General features: G+C 39.3%; 1 protein-coding gene across 4 annotated transcripts in view; it reads right to left on the reverse strand.

The window, feature by feature from the left end:
- INVS (inversin) overlaps positions 1-19,121 on the reverse strand; it is a 229,991-nt gene that overhangs the window by 130,276 nt on the left and 80,594 nt on the right. The window contains exon 2 of one of the 4 annotated variants that reach the window (XM_020995533.2): positions 11,123-11,243. The exons of the other annotated variants lie outside the window; for them this stretch is intronic. The gene's annotated coding sequence lies outside the window, so the exon portion shown is untranslated. The remainder of the gene's footprint in view (positions 1-11,122; positions 11,244-19,121) is intronic. 4 annotated transcript variants of the gene reach the window in all.

Here is a 19,121-nt window from a genome sequence, read left to right on the forward strand (position 1 = left end):
CCCTTGATATCTCTTGTTTTCTGTTCACTAATCTGGTTTCTAATAACCTAGTGGCCGTGAACCTCTTCTTTTCTGTGTACTCGGCTTCCCCAGTCCTGTGTCCCTAAAACCTGTGGGATCCATGCCCTCGTATGAGGATAGAATCAGGAAGCACTGGGGTTCTGTGGGTTTTGCAAACTGTCGAAGTTGATCACAAATCCTTGGGGCCAATAAACAGGTTTTATGAATCCAGAACCCATCACATGCTACCATGTCTTTTCTAGGATCTGTGCCTGATGCCTCTGCCCTTGCCCATATAGAATATTTTAAAGTGAACGCCCCCCCCAAAAAAAACCAAACCACACACACAGTGGAGGTGATAATCCACCAATATAGCCTTCTGTCTTAAGCTTCCCCTGTAGCCCTATCCCCAGTGAATGTTTTCCTAAATCTTTATGACAGATCTTTGCTCACCTGGCCCTCTTTACTCCTCTCCGAGAGGAAAGAGGATAAAACAAGTGATCTAGGACCTAACCAGATTTGAAAATATGGAATGTTGGGGGCAGCTAGGTGGCGTAGTGAATAGAGCACCAGCCCTGGAGTCAGGAGGACCTGAGTTCAAATCTGACCTCAGACACATAATACTTCCTAGCTGTGTGACTCTGGGCAAGTCACTTAACCCCAACTGCCTCGCTAAAAAAAAGAAAAGAAAATATGGAATGTTATGGTAAGTCTTTTTCTAGTAGAAAAGAGTTTGAGTGATGCTGAGTATACTTCCTATATAAACCAAAGAGTTTTCCTCTACAACCATCTCAATCTCCAGGGTAGACAAGTTTCTCCAACTCAGACAGCCATATGGCCTTGAGAAGGTCCAAAGATAGCCTCACTGTGTAGCCAGAAATACCTCACATTGGGGTTAGGTCCCTTGAGAGGCACAGAGAAACCTCTCCTGGGTATAGATCATAAATGAAAACATAGTAAGAGACAGAGAGATAAACCTAGTCTAGGAATATTTTCAAGTAAGATCCTTGAGTCCTCCTCCCCAAGGGAAGACTCCATAGATGACTAGGCTGGGCATGCAACAGAACTGTTACAGGTCATGCAGGTCCCTACTGTGACAAAATGCCTGTTTGATAGAAAGCCACTGGCAGGGTGAAGGAAATGAAACTCTGGTTTTACATACTTAAAACTAATATATAAACTTGAATTATTCTCTGTCCCTGGGCAAACGATAGCAGTGATAAGGATTAAAGTTGAGTGAAAAACATTCAGTGAAGACAAAAAATGGTCATTCCTAATGTCTATCTCAGGTAGATATCCACTATCCAGACTACTAAGAAGGGTGGTACCCTTCCTAAGGTTACATAAGACTTGACCAGAATGACCCGGTTAGCCATAGGACTATGGGGCTGGTATGATTTAAAAGGAACTCTATGGCTGTTATGTCAGTAAAATCATTTAAGTATGTGGACAAAGACTCCTAAAATCTCATATAACAAATACTAAACATCATTTTTGGATGCATGGTACAAGGAAACTAAGCAAAGGAACAACCTTGCAGGTACTGATTCAGTTGAAGGAAATCACAGAAACACGAGGGACAAGCTCATCCCACCTGGAAAGGTAATGAAACAAGGTAGTGGAAGTCAAACTGGACTGACACATGAACATCACTATCAAAAGCCCCAGAGGCAGATAGGTGGCACAACAGATATATCATGGGCCCCGGAGTCAGGGGGACCTGAGTTCAAATCCAGTCTCAGACGCTTGACACTTGCTGTGTGACATGGGCAAGTCACGTAACCCCATTGCCTAGCCAACAAAAACAAAAAGCAAAAGTAACCCTAAAAGGCAGACATTCCTCTAGTTACAATTGTGGAGAAGATGCTACATGCATCTGAGAAGAAAAGAGGATTTTGGTGCTGTAGAAGGTGAAGACTCATTGCAGGACCAGCTTTAGGAAAAATGAGGTCAGTCAGGGAAGGAGGCTGCTCAGGTCCCTGAAAAACAATGACCATGAACTTGCCAGCAATTCCTAATGGGGTGTTTCCATTAGGACTCATAGGAACCCTGCATGGAGGTTACTGTAAAAATTGAGATGGGGGCTGCATTGTTGTTCTAGAGAATGGAGCACAAGAGACCATCATGTTCTAGTCATTCTATGAGAGGTACATGAAGAAAATACATACCTATACAGTCTCTTGAAGGCTTTGGCCTTAGAGGGGTAAAGTAACAAAAACTACTCATATCTGGGACATATTGAACTAACTTTGGAATTTCCTGAAGCTATTTCTGGTGTCCATAAGGCAATGGGCATTGTCACTCTTCTATGCCTATGCCTAAGGTAAATAAACAGAACACCAGCTTTAATTGGAACAAATTCCATTCTATTCAGGATATTGGCATAATTTTGCAAGCAACATAGTTTAACTCATTTCAAACCAACCAGCTTGAATTATCCATGAAGCATGAGTAGAAGCATGCAGGAAGATAGAGACAGAGTGAGGTAGCAGCAATGAATGGCAGAAAATGCTTGGCCTTTCAACCTCTTGAGTTAGAGCCAGAGAAATTTGACCTTGGGGATTCCCTGGTAGTAGAGGGGTTGAGACAGAAGCTCAGCCACAGAACAAGTTTGTTCCCAATATGCAAGAGTGGGATGTACAATATGACCAAGAACAACTTATAAGATCCAGCTTACCAACTCCCAACCATTCTAGGAAAGATCTAGAAAAAAAACTCCTTATGAGGAAGGAGCTCAGAGGACATTTAAAAACCTTGCTGGACTCATCACTGAGTCTAATACCCCATTTTGAATCATCAATAGCGGCGACAATGAAGAATGGGAAGATATATGTATGTCGACTATGGAACTCATCTTTCTGTAAAATTATATCAACTCTAAAACTCTGACCTCTTTAGTACCCTTTGCCCTAGGGCCCCTTCCTCCCTCTACTGGAGAGAACAGAGGTTGGACATCTAAGAGCTCTTCCCAGATTCTTAATTAAGGAAGGGGCCCAGGGCAGTCATCACATTTCTCACCTTGGGTCATCATGCTTCAACACCAGGTTACCCCCCACCCCACTTCTTGCTTTTGAGTTTAGATTTTTTTTTAATGTGTTGTCTTCCTCTATTAGATTGAGTTCCTGGAGGGCAGGGGCTACCTATTGCCTTTCTTTGTATTCTCTACACTTAGCACAATGCCTGGAACATAGTAGGGACTTAATAAACATTTATTGACTAACTGACCACAAGCAAAAAAAGAATCAAAGCAGACCAATACCATACAAGGATTCAAGATGCCCTACACTGTTTGTTCGGCGAGCAACAGTTTTCTGGCACAGTGGATAGTGCTGGGCTTGGATCGAATTCAAATCTGGCCACAGATCCTTACTACTGTGTGGCCTTGGGCAAGTCACTTAACCTGCTAAAAGACTCAAGTGCCAATCCTTTGAAGGCACTGCAGTGTCAATATAGTGGTGGATGAAACCAAGGACCGTACCAGACTGTCATTTAATACACACAGTAACAGGAAGCAGTCAGTACTACCCAGGGCACATATCTCTTTGGCCCTGAAAACTCTAGATGATGATTTTGGACTTTAGTTCATGAAAGTACTCTAAAAACAGTAAGAAACAGATTTTACTGGCCAAAGATAGCCGTAGATGCCAAGAAGTGTGAGACTTCTGTTCAGTGTATGCAAGAAAAAAAAAGTACTATCAGCTCATGCTGCATATGGAGAAAAAACACCAGCAAACTTTTAGAACATGTTTATACTGCCATTTTATGGCTAGAAGAAGAAAGTAAAAACGTGATATATTTTTGTAGTAACTGACCATTTCACAAGGTACATACAGGCAGAGCCAACATCTGAACTTCTTGCCAGGATCTTTTTGGACCAAGGCAGAGACTTCGAATTTATGCTACTCAAGGAAATATTAGCTTTGGCTGGCATTAAGAATAATGCCTTAGCACCCTCAAGGGGACCCACACTGAATGGTATGCTAGGTACATGGAGACCAGAACACCGTGTTACACTGGCTTTTATAGCACTTTACAATCTGGCTCCAACCTCTCTTTCTAGATTGATTTCACTTTATTCCCCCTCACATATTCTATGTTCTAGTCAACCTGTACTTGAATACTATATTCTATCTCTTGCCTTTGCTCTGGCTATCCCCCATGCCAGAATACCCTCCCTACTCCCCCCTCTGCCTCCTGGAATCCTTGGGTCCATTCAAGGCTCAGCCCGAGTGCTACTTCCTTAACAAGGCATGTTCTGACCTCTCCAGTTGTCAGTACTCCTCTTGAACATTACCTTGTATTTGCTTTATATCTATTTTATATTTATGTATCTGTGTACATGCACGGGTTGTTTCTCTCCAAGAAATTGTAAGCTCCATGAGGGCAGGGACTGGTTTTGTAACCCCAGTCCCTAGCACAGTGCTGACACTATGTAGTAACTGCTTAATAAGTGCTCGTTGAATTGAATATTACATTGCCTCCCTTGTCCCAGTCAAATGGGAGGGCGGGGATGGAGGAAAAGAAAGGAGAGGGTCTCATCAGGACCAATGTCTGAGAAACTCTACTTATTACTCCACTTTGTGGCTCCCACTTACCACCATGATTGATTTAGAGGACTTATTTTATGGACATTAAAATAATATATCTCAAGTGTATCCTTCCGTGGCTTAAAATCACCCCGATTTTTATACAAGGCACAGATAGGACTGTTTGTCATCTTATTCAGTAACCTAGGAGACCACACTATTGCCCATGTTCTTTCTTAGTGATCATCACAAACAAATTCAGAAATATCTAGAAGCTGCAGTTTTCTCTCATTTTTGAGATTTGTGGCTTATCACTTTTGCCTACTATTATATGGAGCTAATAAACTATTCTATTCTACTTGCTACTTTGCCAGTTTGATCCACTCCCAGGGTAATCTTAAATAGCACAAACATGTATGATCCCTTCAAGGACCATTACCCAGTGAAAAGCTGTCCTGATCCCATCCAAAAACCCAGCTATGAACTTGCCAAATATTTAGCCTCTGCAGGGATTTTCTAAGGGAAAAAATGGTGGTTATGGGCTCCCTTCAACATTACCCTTATGATTTCTCCACTGACATAGATATCAGTAAAAAAGGGGCAATAATAGTACCTACTTAATACGGTTGTTTCGAGGATCAAATGAGATATATGGAAAGTGCTTTGTAAACTTAAAAGTGCTATATAAAAGATGGCTGCCATAGACACAACTTGAGAAAAAGGGAATGACCCAGAAGTTGCCTATCCAGGCCAATGATCTTGGGGTACAGATTCAATACAGCCTGTCCCCCTTTAGTATTTCTCTGTGCCTCAAACCCAAGGTCTTTGGTCAACCATAGAATGGCCACAGATACATCAAAGAAAAAATTATCAAAGTCTTTCCCTCAACAACTTCTCTCAGAGGAGAGGTGATTGAGCAGAACACAACGGAGACCCAAAAGGAGAAACACCTGGAGACTCTCTTGGACTTATACAATCCACTACTACACTTTTTTGGGGAATATATTCTGGTGGATGTGTTCTGCTGAAGGTAAGAAGGCTAGACAGTCATCCAAGCAGGCCATCAAAATTAGGAAAGTTCCAGAAACGTCATTTATAAGATGGTAGAAGTCATGGGATCATAGATTTGGAGACAGGAGAGTCCTTCGAAATCATTTAATCCAATACGTTCATCTGAGAAATGAGGAAAGAGAGGCCTAAAGAGGTTAAGTGTCCAACCCAACTTGCTCATCCACACTATACTATTTATGACCCAGAGGAAAGATCTTGAGATTGTGTGCCCCTCGACTAGTATTACCAGTCAGCTGATAGAGACTGAACAGCAAGTATCATGGAAGCCAAAGGGAAACAGAATTTCAGGGAGCAGATGGGCTACAGTGTCAGTGGCTACAGTGGTCAATGAGAATGATGGCTGAGAAAAGACAATAGGATTTGATGATTAGGTCATTGGAGATTTTTAACAGAGCAATTTCAGCAGGAGGTGTGTGGTTAGAGGTTGGGGATTAGAAAAAGGAGAAGTCATATTAGAGGGTGGTTAAGGAGAGATCTGATATGTGTATCTGCTCACAAAAAATAACCCACCATTCCCTTTTCCCCAAACACATGCACAAACATACATACACACACACACACACACACACACACACACACACACACACACACCTTCAAAAGGTCTTGCTAGGCCATCAAGTGGTCTTCCCCTCTGCCATTTTCTCTAGATGAATTAGCTTAGGAAGGAGTGGGAATAATACCTCACCATTTTTATTAATTGTAGTAATAGCTAGTAATCATAAAAACCAGTTATTCATCAAGATTAATAGCTTCTAATAAGAGCAACAAAATGATTAATTTATGAGGAAGTTTCCATGCTCTCAAATAGCAATCCTGAAATTTAAAAAAAAGTACAACTTTTATACATGAAGAGTAAAAGAATTTGTGATTTTTTTTTCCAGTGTGAGACCTCCAGCATGGGAACTCCCTTCATAAGCATAGCTCACCACCCTCAAAGCCCATCATCATACTCACAACCCTTTATAAGAGATAATTCTTAGGGAGGTGAATCACATAGAAGTTAAGTGACTTTACTAATGCCACACAGCTAGTAAATGTCAGAAAACTGGCTTTGAATACAAGTCTTTCTGACTCTAAACCTGTAATACAATGCTGCATGTTTTTCACAACCTTTTAAAAAGTAGTTTTAAAAATAAGTGATTTCACATGGGCAAACCATAGCTCAAAACATATAGTAAGCTAGGTAGCACTGTGCAGAGGGAGCTGGACTTGGAAAGACCTGAGTTTGAATCCTGCTTCAGACACTAGCTGTATGACTAGAGGCAGGCCACATAATGGTAACTTTTCTCAGCCTCATTTTCCTTATCTGTAATAAGAGGGGGGTTAGACAATGGTTTTGAATATGACTTCCAGATCTGAATCTATGATTATATGATCCTATAGCTACTCTCATTAGTTTGCATTGTTGATAATGTTAATAGTTTCTGTTCTCTTTATACTTACATTCCATTCTGCTACAGAACTCCTTTGAATCATTTCAAATTGGTTGAAATTATATTCTACAAATATGGAGGAGTCAATTATAGAGAAGAATTGCATGTATGTTCCCAAAGTCAAGAACTCTTTGGTTCCCATCATCATTACCATCAACTTGTTATTTTGCGATGTTTTTGTGGGATCCTATATATGTTTGTTTATGTGATAGATTGTAAACCTTATTATTGCTTGTAACTAACTAGGATACTCATAACTGCTCCCAGAAGCTAATATATCCTCAGTGCATTCAAAGAAATTTGTAAGTGCTTTTAGAGAACAACAGTCCTTTAAATTAGATTTGTATGTAGAGCATATGTGTCTGTGCTACAGATTCTGCTTTTGTATTCAGCATTTATCAAGATTAAGTTTGTTCATATTACCCTTACAAGGATTTACTTGAATTTAAAGTACATTACTTGGTCTCAAAGAGATAGTTTTAAGCATATTGCAGTTAGAGGGCAATTTAATTTCCTTCATCCCACCCATACCCTTGCCCTGTGGGCATGTTACAAAAAACATAAGTAGAAAAAAGATTGTCTCAAGCAGGAAAGGAATAAGAAATTGTATACCATTGGTGCTTGGCATTTAAAATCTAATCCTTTCATTTATTCCAATATGTTAAAAGATTAAGTCTTTTGAGCACTATTTTTAAAATAAAATAAAGAATTTAACTTCCTATCATTTTTTATCCATTAGCTTATTTCCTGTAAATTTGAAACCTTTTATTTAAAAAAAGAACCTGACTTCCACATAACAGTTCAAAAAAAAAAAGGTTGCCAAATATCTATCCAGAATTATAAAATATTCCATCTGGGTTGGTTTGTGCTCCCAACAACAACGACAACAAAACCCCATCTACTTCACAAATAATTATTATAAAAGCATTTGCCATTGTCTAATAACAATGCAATCATTTAAGACCCCCTTGCTCCCAAATAAACCAACCATAGGTTGCCACTTCCCATTTTTAATTTCCATTTGACCAATGTATTTGCTGAAAAAGAGGACATCAAGAACCATCTTGGATGTGTAATATGTGCTTCCTCACATAACAGGGTATGAAAATATCATTAAAGTTGCAGAGATTCATTATCCAAAGGGATGTCTAATTTTAAAATAAGAGATAGCATATGTTCATCTATTTTACTTCACCATCCATTACTTTATAAAAAGAGCTTTTCATTTGCCTGCCTGCCTGCCTGCCTCCTGGATTCTAAAGTCGAACTCCCTCCTTCCCTTCAGTATGAATAAGGCTGACATTTGACAGCTTCACCCAGCTGACAGGGTTACCCAACAGCCCACCCTCCCTATTCTCAATCCAATTAGACCTCTAATCCTCCAGATGAAAGGCCCAACTACTCACGTTCCTCATGACAAGGACAGCTATTGATTCCTTGTCACTACAGTTAACACCTTCTCTGTCGAGGCCACTCTGACAGAAGCAAACCTACCAAATTAGACAGCACTTTATCTGCCCCAGAGGCCAAATGGCACAACAAGTGAAGGCTAATAAATGGTATAAAAATGAACAAATCATAACATTATGACAGGCTGATCGTTGCCAGCAGCTTCCCTGCCCGAGCTTGATGTTCTAGGAGCCTAGCTCCTTCTCTTTCTACTCCGCTCAAGCTCCAACTTTGACTGAATTAAAGGCCAGAACAATTAAGGCATTTGACCAGCAAAGATAAACCAATTGAAGTATCATCAAGGGACAGGAATGTCAATAGCTGACTGCCATTTGTCAATACAAACATTCTAGAGATGCAAATGCTGATGTCTTTCCTCTCCACTAGGCTGCACTGACTCTCTTCCCCTAGAAAGTCAGCCCGAACAGAAACTGCAGAAATTAACCTGAAAATACAGTATAAAGCACCAAAGAGGGAAATATGCTATTTGAGCACATCAGCCACACTATTGGGGTGGAATTGCTTAAGCCTAGTATGAAGCTCATTAACTTATTGGCCCTAGAAATTTGGATAAGCTGGAAGGCAAAGCTATTCTTTGCCTTCACCCCCACTTCACCCTCCGAATCCCAGGAAAAAAAAAAAAAGGAAAATCCGTCCAATGTTAGATGCCTAAAATAGTTATTTTTTTCAGTTAGATGTATATAAAGTATATAAGATGCAAAATGTAGCCAATGCTGAGGGACCAATTAGGAGAATTTATAAAACTACCAATTTGAGAAACGCAGATTTCTAAATTGCATGATCCATCTTAAGGTTTTGAGAAACTTATAATGAAATGTGATATTAAGACAGAGAGCAACAATAAGAATCCAATTTGGATTTATAGTTAATTTCATTAACACCTACAATTTAAAACATCCATCTGTACTTACAGCAACTATTTCTGTTCCAAGAATCTCATCCAACACAGCGTAAGAACAACATTAATAAGCTTTCTGCTTATCCTAGGTAATAATTTCTCAAAGAAAAGATTTTTAAAGACATATTTTGGTCCTAGAGTCAAAAGGCCTGGATTTGAAATGACTCTGCGATGCTTAGTACCTGGGAAAATCCTTCAAGTCATTAAATTTCTCTGAGCCTTGATGTCCCCATCTGTAAAGCGGGGAAAATATTACTCGTACTACTTACCTAGGATCTGAGAATCTAGAACTGGAGGGCATCTTAATCATCTGATCCCACTTCAACATTTTACAGATGAGGAAAGAAAGGCCCAGACACATTAGATGACTTGTTCCTAGCTCATACATACGTCATGAGATTTTTGGTTGGAAGGAACTTTGTGCCTTAGTGTTAGATAAATGTAAGAGATTGCTTTTCTTTTGTTTACTAACTAAACCAGTTTTGGAAATGACTTCAGTTTTTGAGAAATCCAATATTGGGTGTATATGTGGGGAGATTTTTTACCACCTTAAAATTCTTTTTTTTTTCCCCTTTGCTTTTTGGTGAGGCAATTGGGATTAAGTGACTTGCCCAGGGTCACACAGCTAGAAAGTGTCCTGTGTCTGAGACTGGATTTGAACTCACGTCCTCCTGACTCCAAGGCCAGAGTTCTATCCACTGCGCCACCTAGCTGCCCCTACCACCTTAAAATTCTGACCTTCGTCTACATGTATAAGTCAATGGGGTACAGGCTACTTCTCCAACAATTTAGAATCATAGAATCTCAGAGTTAGAAGGGACCGTAGTGATCACAAGTTCAACGTCCTAAGAGATCTCTCATAGCCCATTTCACACGTGTTGCACTTTCTCACATGAATCTCTGCACAAGCCGATAAATAGGTAAATTCATGCCTTCTGCTGTCCTATTTATTAGCTTATCTTTTCACCTTTTCACCTTCCCTAAATGCACCTATGGAGCTGCCCTTAGCCATGTACTGTGAAGACTACTAGACTCAATAGTGTGGCTCCAAAATGGTTTACAGGGTTAGAGGGGAGATGCCACAGGTAGTTCGTGGCAGTTTGAGAGCCCACTTTTGAACCTAGTTTCCTGAAATTGTCACCAGCACATCTGCCATGGCATGGACTCAGGTGACTGAAGATCACACAGGCATTTCTGAGGATGGGAAGAAACATTTCAAAGGCGGTAATGAAGTATTAACGTATTTATCTCTGCTCTTGGCATTTGTTTCCAGTTGGTTAATCCTGTGTATCATTTCTGACCCTTGACTTTTGGTGGGTTTGGGGCAATGTGGGGATGAGAAACAGAAGTGAGCACAGGACAGACAGGACATTAACCCGTCACTCAGTTTACTGGTGAAGGAAGAATAGCTGGCATAGAGAAGTTGATGGGGTAGGTCACAGAGGTGGGGAACCTGCAGCCTTGAGGAGCCCTTAGGGCTGCACTCGAGGATCTAGAGGGCAACATGTGTCCTTGAGACTGAGGTTCTCTATTCCTGGTGTAGGAACTTCTACCGAGCTATTTGGGAGGGGACCAGATAGAAGAAAAGCTGCTGGTGGTAAGGCAGGTGGGTGGTAAGCAGAGATCAGCCATTACTTGGTAAGGAGAGAACATTTGGTGAATTTGTGGAATGCATGATGGGAACAGATCTGAAGAGTTTGAGAGGTATGAGAATATCTGCTTACAATATCTGGTCTTTGATCTCCTCCCCTTATATTCTCCTTGTCATGTATGGGTGTTCGCTGGTTTCTGTAGGCTCAGGTTCATGGCCTGCAATGTTCCACTGTCCATGCACAGTGTGTGCCCCTAGTGATATAAGCAACAATGAAAGATGTGGTCAGTGTGGGCTAGCCCTGCCTACCTGAATTGTACCATTAGAGCTTGTTTCTGGTTTCTTATCCATAGAGAAAGGTCTCTGAGAGTACTGGGATTAGCTGACCACTAGTTGCTATCAACACATTTAATCTCCTGGTTTGGGTTCCCATTTTTCCCACAATTCTTGACATCAATTTTCTGGCATCTACCCCCAGGTTCTGCCGACTTTCTTCACTATTTCTTTACAACCCTTGTCAAAGCTACTTGGTTAATGTTTCAGTCTGAAGTTTTCTTTTAGGAAGGAAGTTGGTCAGTGGGGCATAGCAAAAGAAAGACTAGGTCACACCACACTCTCCGGACCTTAGAGTTAGAAGAGCCTTTTGAGGTCATCTGGTCCCATTTCCTACCCAATGAAGGGATTTCTCAACAACATCCCCAGTAAGTGAGTGGATACCCTTTGCTTGAACCCTTCCAGTAAAGGGGAACTCTCTTCTTAATAAGGCGGTTCATTCACTCTAATTGCTAAAGAGTTCTTGAGCTCAGCAAAAATAAGTCTCCTCATAACTTCTACCTACTAATTCTACTTCTGTCCTAAAACTATACAAAGTAGCTAATGCTTCTTCCACATGATAGCCTTCAAAACATTTGGAGAAAATGACAGAGGCCTACCTAAATCTCATTTGTGATTCTCAGTTTGTAGCATCTGGCATGTTGCCTTGTACATATTTCAATAATTTTGAGAGGAACAAATGTATTTATTCTTGACATGATTGCTTGTTAACACGATCTAACAATTGAGGAATAAAAGTTGTATTTGAGTACCATGGACATAAGCAAAAAGTCAACATCAAGATACATCATGCCTTGATTTATTACTATGGACCCAATGTGTCTGACTGCATGGATCATCGGTTTTTAGATTTAGAGCTGGAAGAAAACATAGAGGTCACCAAGTCCCATGTCCTTAGTTTACAGATAAGGAATCTGAGGTCCAAAAGAGTATAGCGACTTGCCAGAGGTCATACAGGAGGTAAATAGGGAAACCCAGGCTCTCTGATTCCAAACTACATCCTTTCCTCCGTATCACATTGCCTCTTAAGATCAGATAGGTTGTTAGGGAACAGTAAAATATTGGCTGCCATGGAGACGTTTTCAGGAATTGAATGTCTGGGTTGGGGGGGCAGGAATGGGGATTTCAAGAATGAAAAGGTCCTATATATAGAAGGGCCAAGTTTTAGATGAAAAATGGTTATTTACAAGTTTAGGAAGGATTCATTAATTGATTGACAAGTTAATAAAGCTTCTACTATTTGGTGAAATTTGCAGTAGAAAATGTCTTTCTTCCCTTGATAGAATTGTGATTTATATTTACAGTGTGTAAAATATTTTTTAATATAAAATTATGGTCATGAGGATCAGGAAGACTATTTCCTTGTAAATTGGCAGGGATAAGAATTGGAAGACGAGGAGGATCAAGTGAGGAGAAGAAAGGAAGGGAGAAACATGAGCACAGATTCAAAAGAGATACTTGGGAAGCAGGTAGAGCTAGCTGGTGGCACAAGTTTCATAACTTGGCAAACTTAAGACCTCTGTACCTTTCCAATAACCTAGAGGCATTTCTCAGATAAACAAAAACAGAAGGAAGAGGGGCCTTTGAAAATGGAAGAGCCACGAAATTTGATTCTAGCTATCAAAGGAAAGTGATGGAAAAAGAATTTGGAAAAAATAGTACCTGCCACCAAGACCTCTAGCAAGACCTGGTCCAGATGACAGCTGGAAGCACAAGAGTAATATGATAATAAGTGAATTCCTGAGGTTCACCTAAGGGTAGAATTATTACGTAAATATTCCACAGGAAAACTAAATAGATCAGGGATGAGAGTACAATTTACAGGCATCTAACTCCAAAGTGGGTAAAGGAGGTAACTGTAAGGTCAGCACAAGAGGACCCAAAGCTCAAAGGGAGAATTTTTGAGACTAGATAACAAAGTACCTTCCTTATTTTAACAGCTAGGGCAGTTGTAGATTGAAAATACAATACAGGCTAGAGCAAAAGGGAGAGTTGTCACAGGAAAGGACCTAAGACACCATCAAATCCAACCCCCTTATTTTACAGATAAGGAAACTGAGGTCTAGAAAGGTTAAATGACTTGTCCAAATTCATAAAGATAGATGATGTGTGATGTTTTCTGAACCAGTATTCTAAACCAGTATTATGTCAACTCGTAAACAATGCTAGCTTAGAGACAGTAAGATGCAGTGTAATTCAAATAGAGGGCTGCTATCATCTGCCAGTGATGTTGAGGAAGGGATTTGTACATCAGGTTGGAGGTTGGACTAGATGATCTTTAAAGACCTTTCAACTCTGATGCTGTGATTTTATTCTATAGTTCAAGGATAAGTCCCTCACACTCTGGCTTTTGGGTCTGTCCACTTCCCACCCCCCAAGCACTCTCTATTCTCACATGGAGACTACTGCATAGAGAGAGAGAGACTAAATAATATATATATATTAATATATATATATATATATATATATATATTATATATATATATATATATATTATATATATATATAATATATATATATTATATATATATATAATATATATATATATACACACACACACATATATATGTAGACTCTCTAACATAGACTTTCTCAAAAATATATATAAGCATATTACTATATATTATATAGTATATTACATAACACAGTATACTATATATTCTAATTATATAAAAATATATTATATTATACTAGCATATAACAATTATGTAATAAATATATTACTATATAACATATTAGTGTTATATACAATTATATTAATATAATAATTGTATAATTGCATAATTGATTGTTTCATTACATAATAATATAATATAGTGTAGTATAGATTGTATGTCATATTTTGAGAGAGAGAGAGAGAGAGAGAGAGAGAGAGAGAGAGAGAGAGAGAGAGAGAGACTGACTCTTTTGTCTCTCCTCCCCACTCAGTAGAATGTAAGCCTCTTGAGGACTGGGATTCTTTATTTTTTGTCTGTTTATTCCCAGGATCTAGTGCAGTGCTTTGTACATGGAAGGAATTAAATAAGTGCAAGTTGAATTGATTTGAATTGCTTCCAACAGAATGAGGCTAGGACCCAGTATACCTACTTACTCTTTTTTTTTAAGGCAATTGAGGTTAAGTGACATGCCCAGGGTCACACAGCTACTAAGTGTCTGAGGCCACATTTGAACTCAGGTGCTCCTGACTCCAAGGCTGGTGCTCTATCCACTGTGCCACCTAGCTGCCCCCACCTACTCACTCTTGATGACTAGCTGTACAGGCTGGGAGTGAGGGGTTAGGGTTGTCCATTTTCCTATGTGCCACGCTAATTTTCACTTTCCTTGACTCCCTAAATCAAGATTCACTCTAAAAACAAAGCCAAACCTGTGCCTAGACTCACCTTAAAATTGCTGGGAACATGCCCATGCTTGGACATAACCCTAAACCACTCATATTCTCATGAAATAATCTAGTCCCTAGTCACTCTCTCCTGTTCTCTATCCATCTTCCCTTCTCTACACATATTAAATTATTTAGTGTTCTGAGTTCATGTACCCGGAGGACAGTCAAGGGAATATCAAAATCACTTCTTTATAGACAGGGGGACTGCTGACAACTTCAGGAAGCTGCAAGTCCTCTTCATCTTTGTGGCACAGTGAACCCTTCCTCCTTCAGATTCTATCAAGTGTTAGAAAGTAAGATCAAATATAAGAAAATAAGTGGACTGAGGCATCTGACAAAGTCTTTCAAAATATCCTACTGAACATAAAGAAGGCATATGGGCTGGCTGAGAGCAGAGTTACACAATACACCAGACCAGACCTGACAGTAGTGTATTCCAAATTACCATGTTTTTAATATCTTTGACATCCATTCTCAAGCATATCAAATACAACTGGATTAAGGAAAGGAAAAGGCACCAAGTATTCACTCCTTAAACTGGACTAGACAACTCATTCTATTGCTATATTAAACTCGAATAAGAAATCTGCACTCTGCAAACTCCACTATTTCTATATTTTTTATGAGTTTTTTCCCCTTCATTTCCTAGGGATAGTTTTGTAGGAAGGTACCCAAGTGAACAGAAGAGTTCATTTTGGATTCCTGTCTAGTGCTAATGGCTAGGTAAAATTCAGACAAGTGATTATGACCCAAAAAAAGTATTTTACTATCTCCCATGAAATTCTATAGACCTCAGTATTAAATTTGAAAACTTAAATTGATCACAAAAGAATACAAAAAGATGCACCTCTTCGGATTTCAGTTAAAATAGACCCAAGACAGCAAAGAATTGGAAATTGAGGGGGTGCCTATCAGTTGGGGAATGTAATGGCTGAACAAGCTGTGGTATATGAATGTAATGGAATACTGTTGTGCTATAAGAAATGATGAGTAGGTGGACTTCAGAAAAACCTGGAAAGACTTACATGAACTGATGCTGAGTGAAGTGAGCAGAACCAGAACATTGTACACAGTAAATGTGCGACAATTAACTTTGACAGACTCATCTCCTCTCAGCAATGCAAGGATCCAAGACAACTGCAAAGGACTCATGATGGAAAATGCAGTCCACATCCAGAAACAAAACAAAACAAAACTATAGTCTGAATGTAGATCAAAGCACATCATTTGATCTTTTTCCCCCTTTTTTGTTTGTTTTTTCTTTCTTGTAGGTTCTCCCATTGGTTCAAATTCTTCTTTACAACATGACCAATGTGAAAATAGGTTCAATATGAATGTATATGTACAGCCTATATCAGACTGCACACCATCTTGGGGTGGAGTGAGAGGAGAGATGGGGAGAAAATTTGGAACTCAAAATCTTACGGAAGTGAATGTTGAAAACTAAAAATAAATAAATAAATACATTAAAAAAAGAGAGACCCAAGAGATCATTCAATCCAATGCATATCCGAGCAAGAATCTTCTCAATAACATTCCCCACAAAGTCCTGAATGAAGACCTCCAGCAATGGGGACTCATTGCCTTTCAAGGTAGGGCACTCTACTTTTGGACTGCTCTAATTGTTAGCAGTTTTTTTTTTCTTAGACTAAGTCAAAATTCATTGGCTCTAGTTCTGCCCTTGGTTAATGGGGTGTGGGGATGCAGATTACCTTTAAATAACCTTTAAAATACTAGAAGACAGCCATCATGTCCTGTGTAAGTCTCCACATTAAACAATAATAGTTTCCTTTAAACAATTCTTAAAAACAACATGACTTCAACTTCAAGGCCTTTTCACAATCGTGGAAACTCTCTTTTGGTTATTCTCCAGTTTGTTAAAAACTTTCCTAAAATGTGGCATTCAGAGCTGAAATGTGGTATTCCAGGTGAGGTCTGCCCAGGGTGAAGGGCTATAAGACTGTAACCCGGGTGTGCTAGAGATAGCTCACACTGGATCTCAGGAGTCAATTATTAAATGTTCAGTGTTAACATTTACACCTGGATAATTGGCAAATTTTCAGCAGGGCTTGATATATTACTTTGTTGTCTACATTTAAGAAAGTGATGGAGAAAATGTTAATATAGCAGATTAACCTTAAAAATATCTCCTGTATACAATTCCCCACCCATACAGCTGGTTGTCAAACATTTACCAGCAGACCACTGGCTATAACCTCTAAAATTTTGGAAACTATGCTTCCAATAATATGGTCTAAGATTTGTTATATTTCTTTGTCAGCCACATATATCATATTGCTGATTCATTTTGATATTATAGTCTACTACAACTTTCAGGTCTTTTTCATATCAAAGTTGATTTTGTCACCTCTTGCCCGTCCTGTCCCTGATACAGTGAATTCTAGTGTAGGATTTCATATTTATCTTCATTAAATTTTTTTTTAAATCAATTTATTTTTAGTTTTCAACAATCACTTCCATAAGCTTTTGAGTTTTAAATTTTTTTCCCTCACTTCCTGCCTCCCTCCCCAAGAAGGTGTGCAATCTGATATAGGTTCTACATATATACATTCCCATTAAACATATTTTCACATTAGTCATGTTGTAAAGAAAAATTAGAACCAATAGGAGGAACCACAAGAAAGAAGAAACAAAACAGAAGAAAAAAAGAGCAAATAATATGCTTTGATCTGCATTCAAACTCCATAGCTCTTTCTCTGCATGTGCATAGCATTTTTCATCATGAGACTTTTGGAGGTGTCTTAGATCCTTGCATTGCTGAGAAGAGCTAAATCTATCAGTCAGTCATTGCACAATGTGGCTGTTACTGTGTACAATGTTCTCCTGGTTCTGCTCACTTCACTCAGCAGTCTATACACATCTTTGCAGGTTTTTCTAAAGTCTGCTTGCTAACCATTTCTTACAGCACAATAGTATTCCATTACATTCATATACATAACTTGTTTAGCCATTCCCCAATTGATGGGTATCCCCATAACTTCCAATTCTTTGCCATCACAGAAAGAGCTGCAATAAATATTTTTGTACATGTTGGCCCTTTTCCTGTTTTTATGATCTCTTTGGGATACAGCCCTAGAAGTGCTATTGCTGGGTCAAAGAGTATGCACATTTTTATAGCCCCTTTGGGCATAGTTCCAAATTGCTCTCCAAAATGGTTGGATCAGTTCACAACTCCACCAACAATGCATTAATGTTCCAATTTTCCCACATATTCTCCAACATTTATCATTTTCCTGTTTTGTCATATGTCCATTAAGATTTATCCTATTTCTTTGGTCCACTGTTGAAGTTTATCAAGTTCTTTCAAATCCCATATGGAAAATATATTAGTTATCTTTCCCATCTTACTGCTATCTGAAAATAATACATATTTCATTCATGTCTTGATACAAGTCACTGTTAAATACTGAAGGGTCAAGGGCAAAATCCTAGGGCATTTCACTAAATAACTATCAAAGGTAGCAACAGTTCCTTTATTCATCACTGTTTGGATCTGGTCCTTCAATTAGCTCAGTATGACTACATCATCCAATACATCTCTTCCTCATGTCAACTAAGTTATTTTGAAAGACACTGTCAGCTACCTTGCTGAAATGCAGGTATAGTATGATCACAACATATGTGAGGGCACATCAGCCAAAAAAAAGAAAACTACTTGTTGATGAAACCCATGCTAACCATCTGATGGTCTTTCCCCAGTCTTTCTCCTGCACTTGACACTAGCTTTTCTGCTTGGCATTCCCTCAGTTCCTCTGGGCTGTTTTTTCATTATGCAGTGCTGTGCTAAGAATTCTAGTCTAGAACTCCATCACTCTGGTTGAGGCAACAGGAGAGGAAAGGAGGAAAAAGGTAGGAAAGAGCAATCAATGCACACAAAGCAAGCAAGCCAGTCTAGCAGAAGCAGCAAGATACCCTGAGAGAGAGATAGGAGGTAGCATGTGCCAGGCAAGTCAAACCATCACGTTGACCACCATGTCCCCTCAGACCCTGATGGAGACAGCCTAGCACCCTGAACCCAAGAGTCTTAGGCTTCTAGCCCAGTGAGCCCTTTGCCATCATCCTAGGAAGCAATCCAGGTAGAGATGTAGCCTGGCAACTGCTCTTGCAGGTGCCATAGTTACTGAATACCCAGAAAAGTTCTTCCTAGCCAAGTCCTTGACACTATCAAAGGGTTCAACATTAGAAACTGATATCATTTTACCAGGGGAAACAACATTAAAGAAAAGGCATTAAAATATGCTTTGCCACTATACTCAAAGAATCAGGTGACCTTTTAATCTGATTTGAAGCTAAAATATTCCATATGTATTGTCTCTCCCATTGGAATGTGAACTCCTAGAGAGCAGAGACTGTCTTACTTTTCTATTTATAACCTCAGCACGTAGCACAGTGTTTT

This window comes from Phascolarctos cinereus, unplaced genomic scaffold (assembly GCF_003287225.1).
Source record: "Phascolarctos cinereus isolate Bilbo 61053 unplaced genomic scaffold, phaCin_HiC Scaffold_4;HRSCAF=312, whole genome shotgun sequence".
Lineage (NCBI taxonomy): Eukaryota > Metazoa > Chordata > Mammalia > Diprotodontia > Phascolarctidae > Phascolarctos > Phascolarctos cinereus.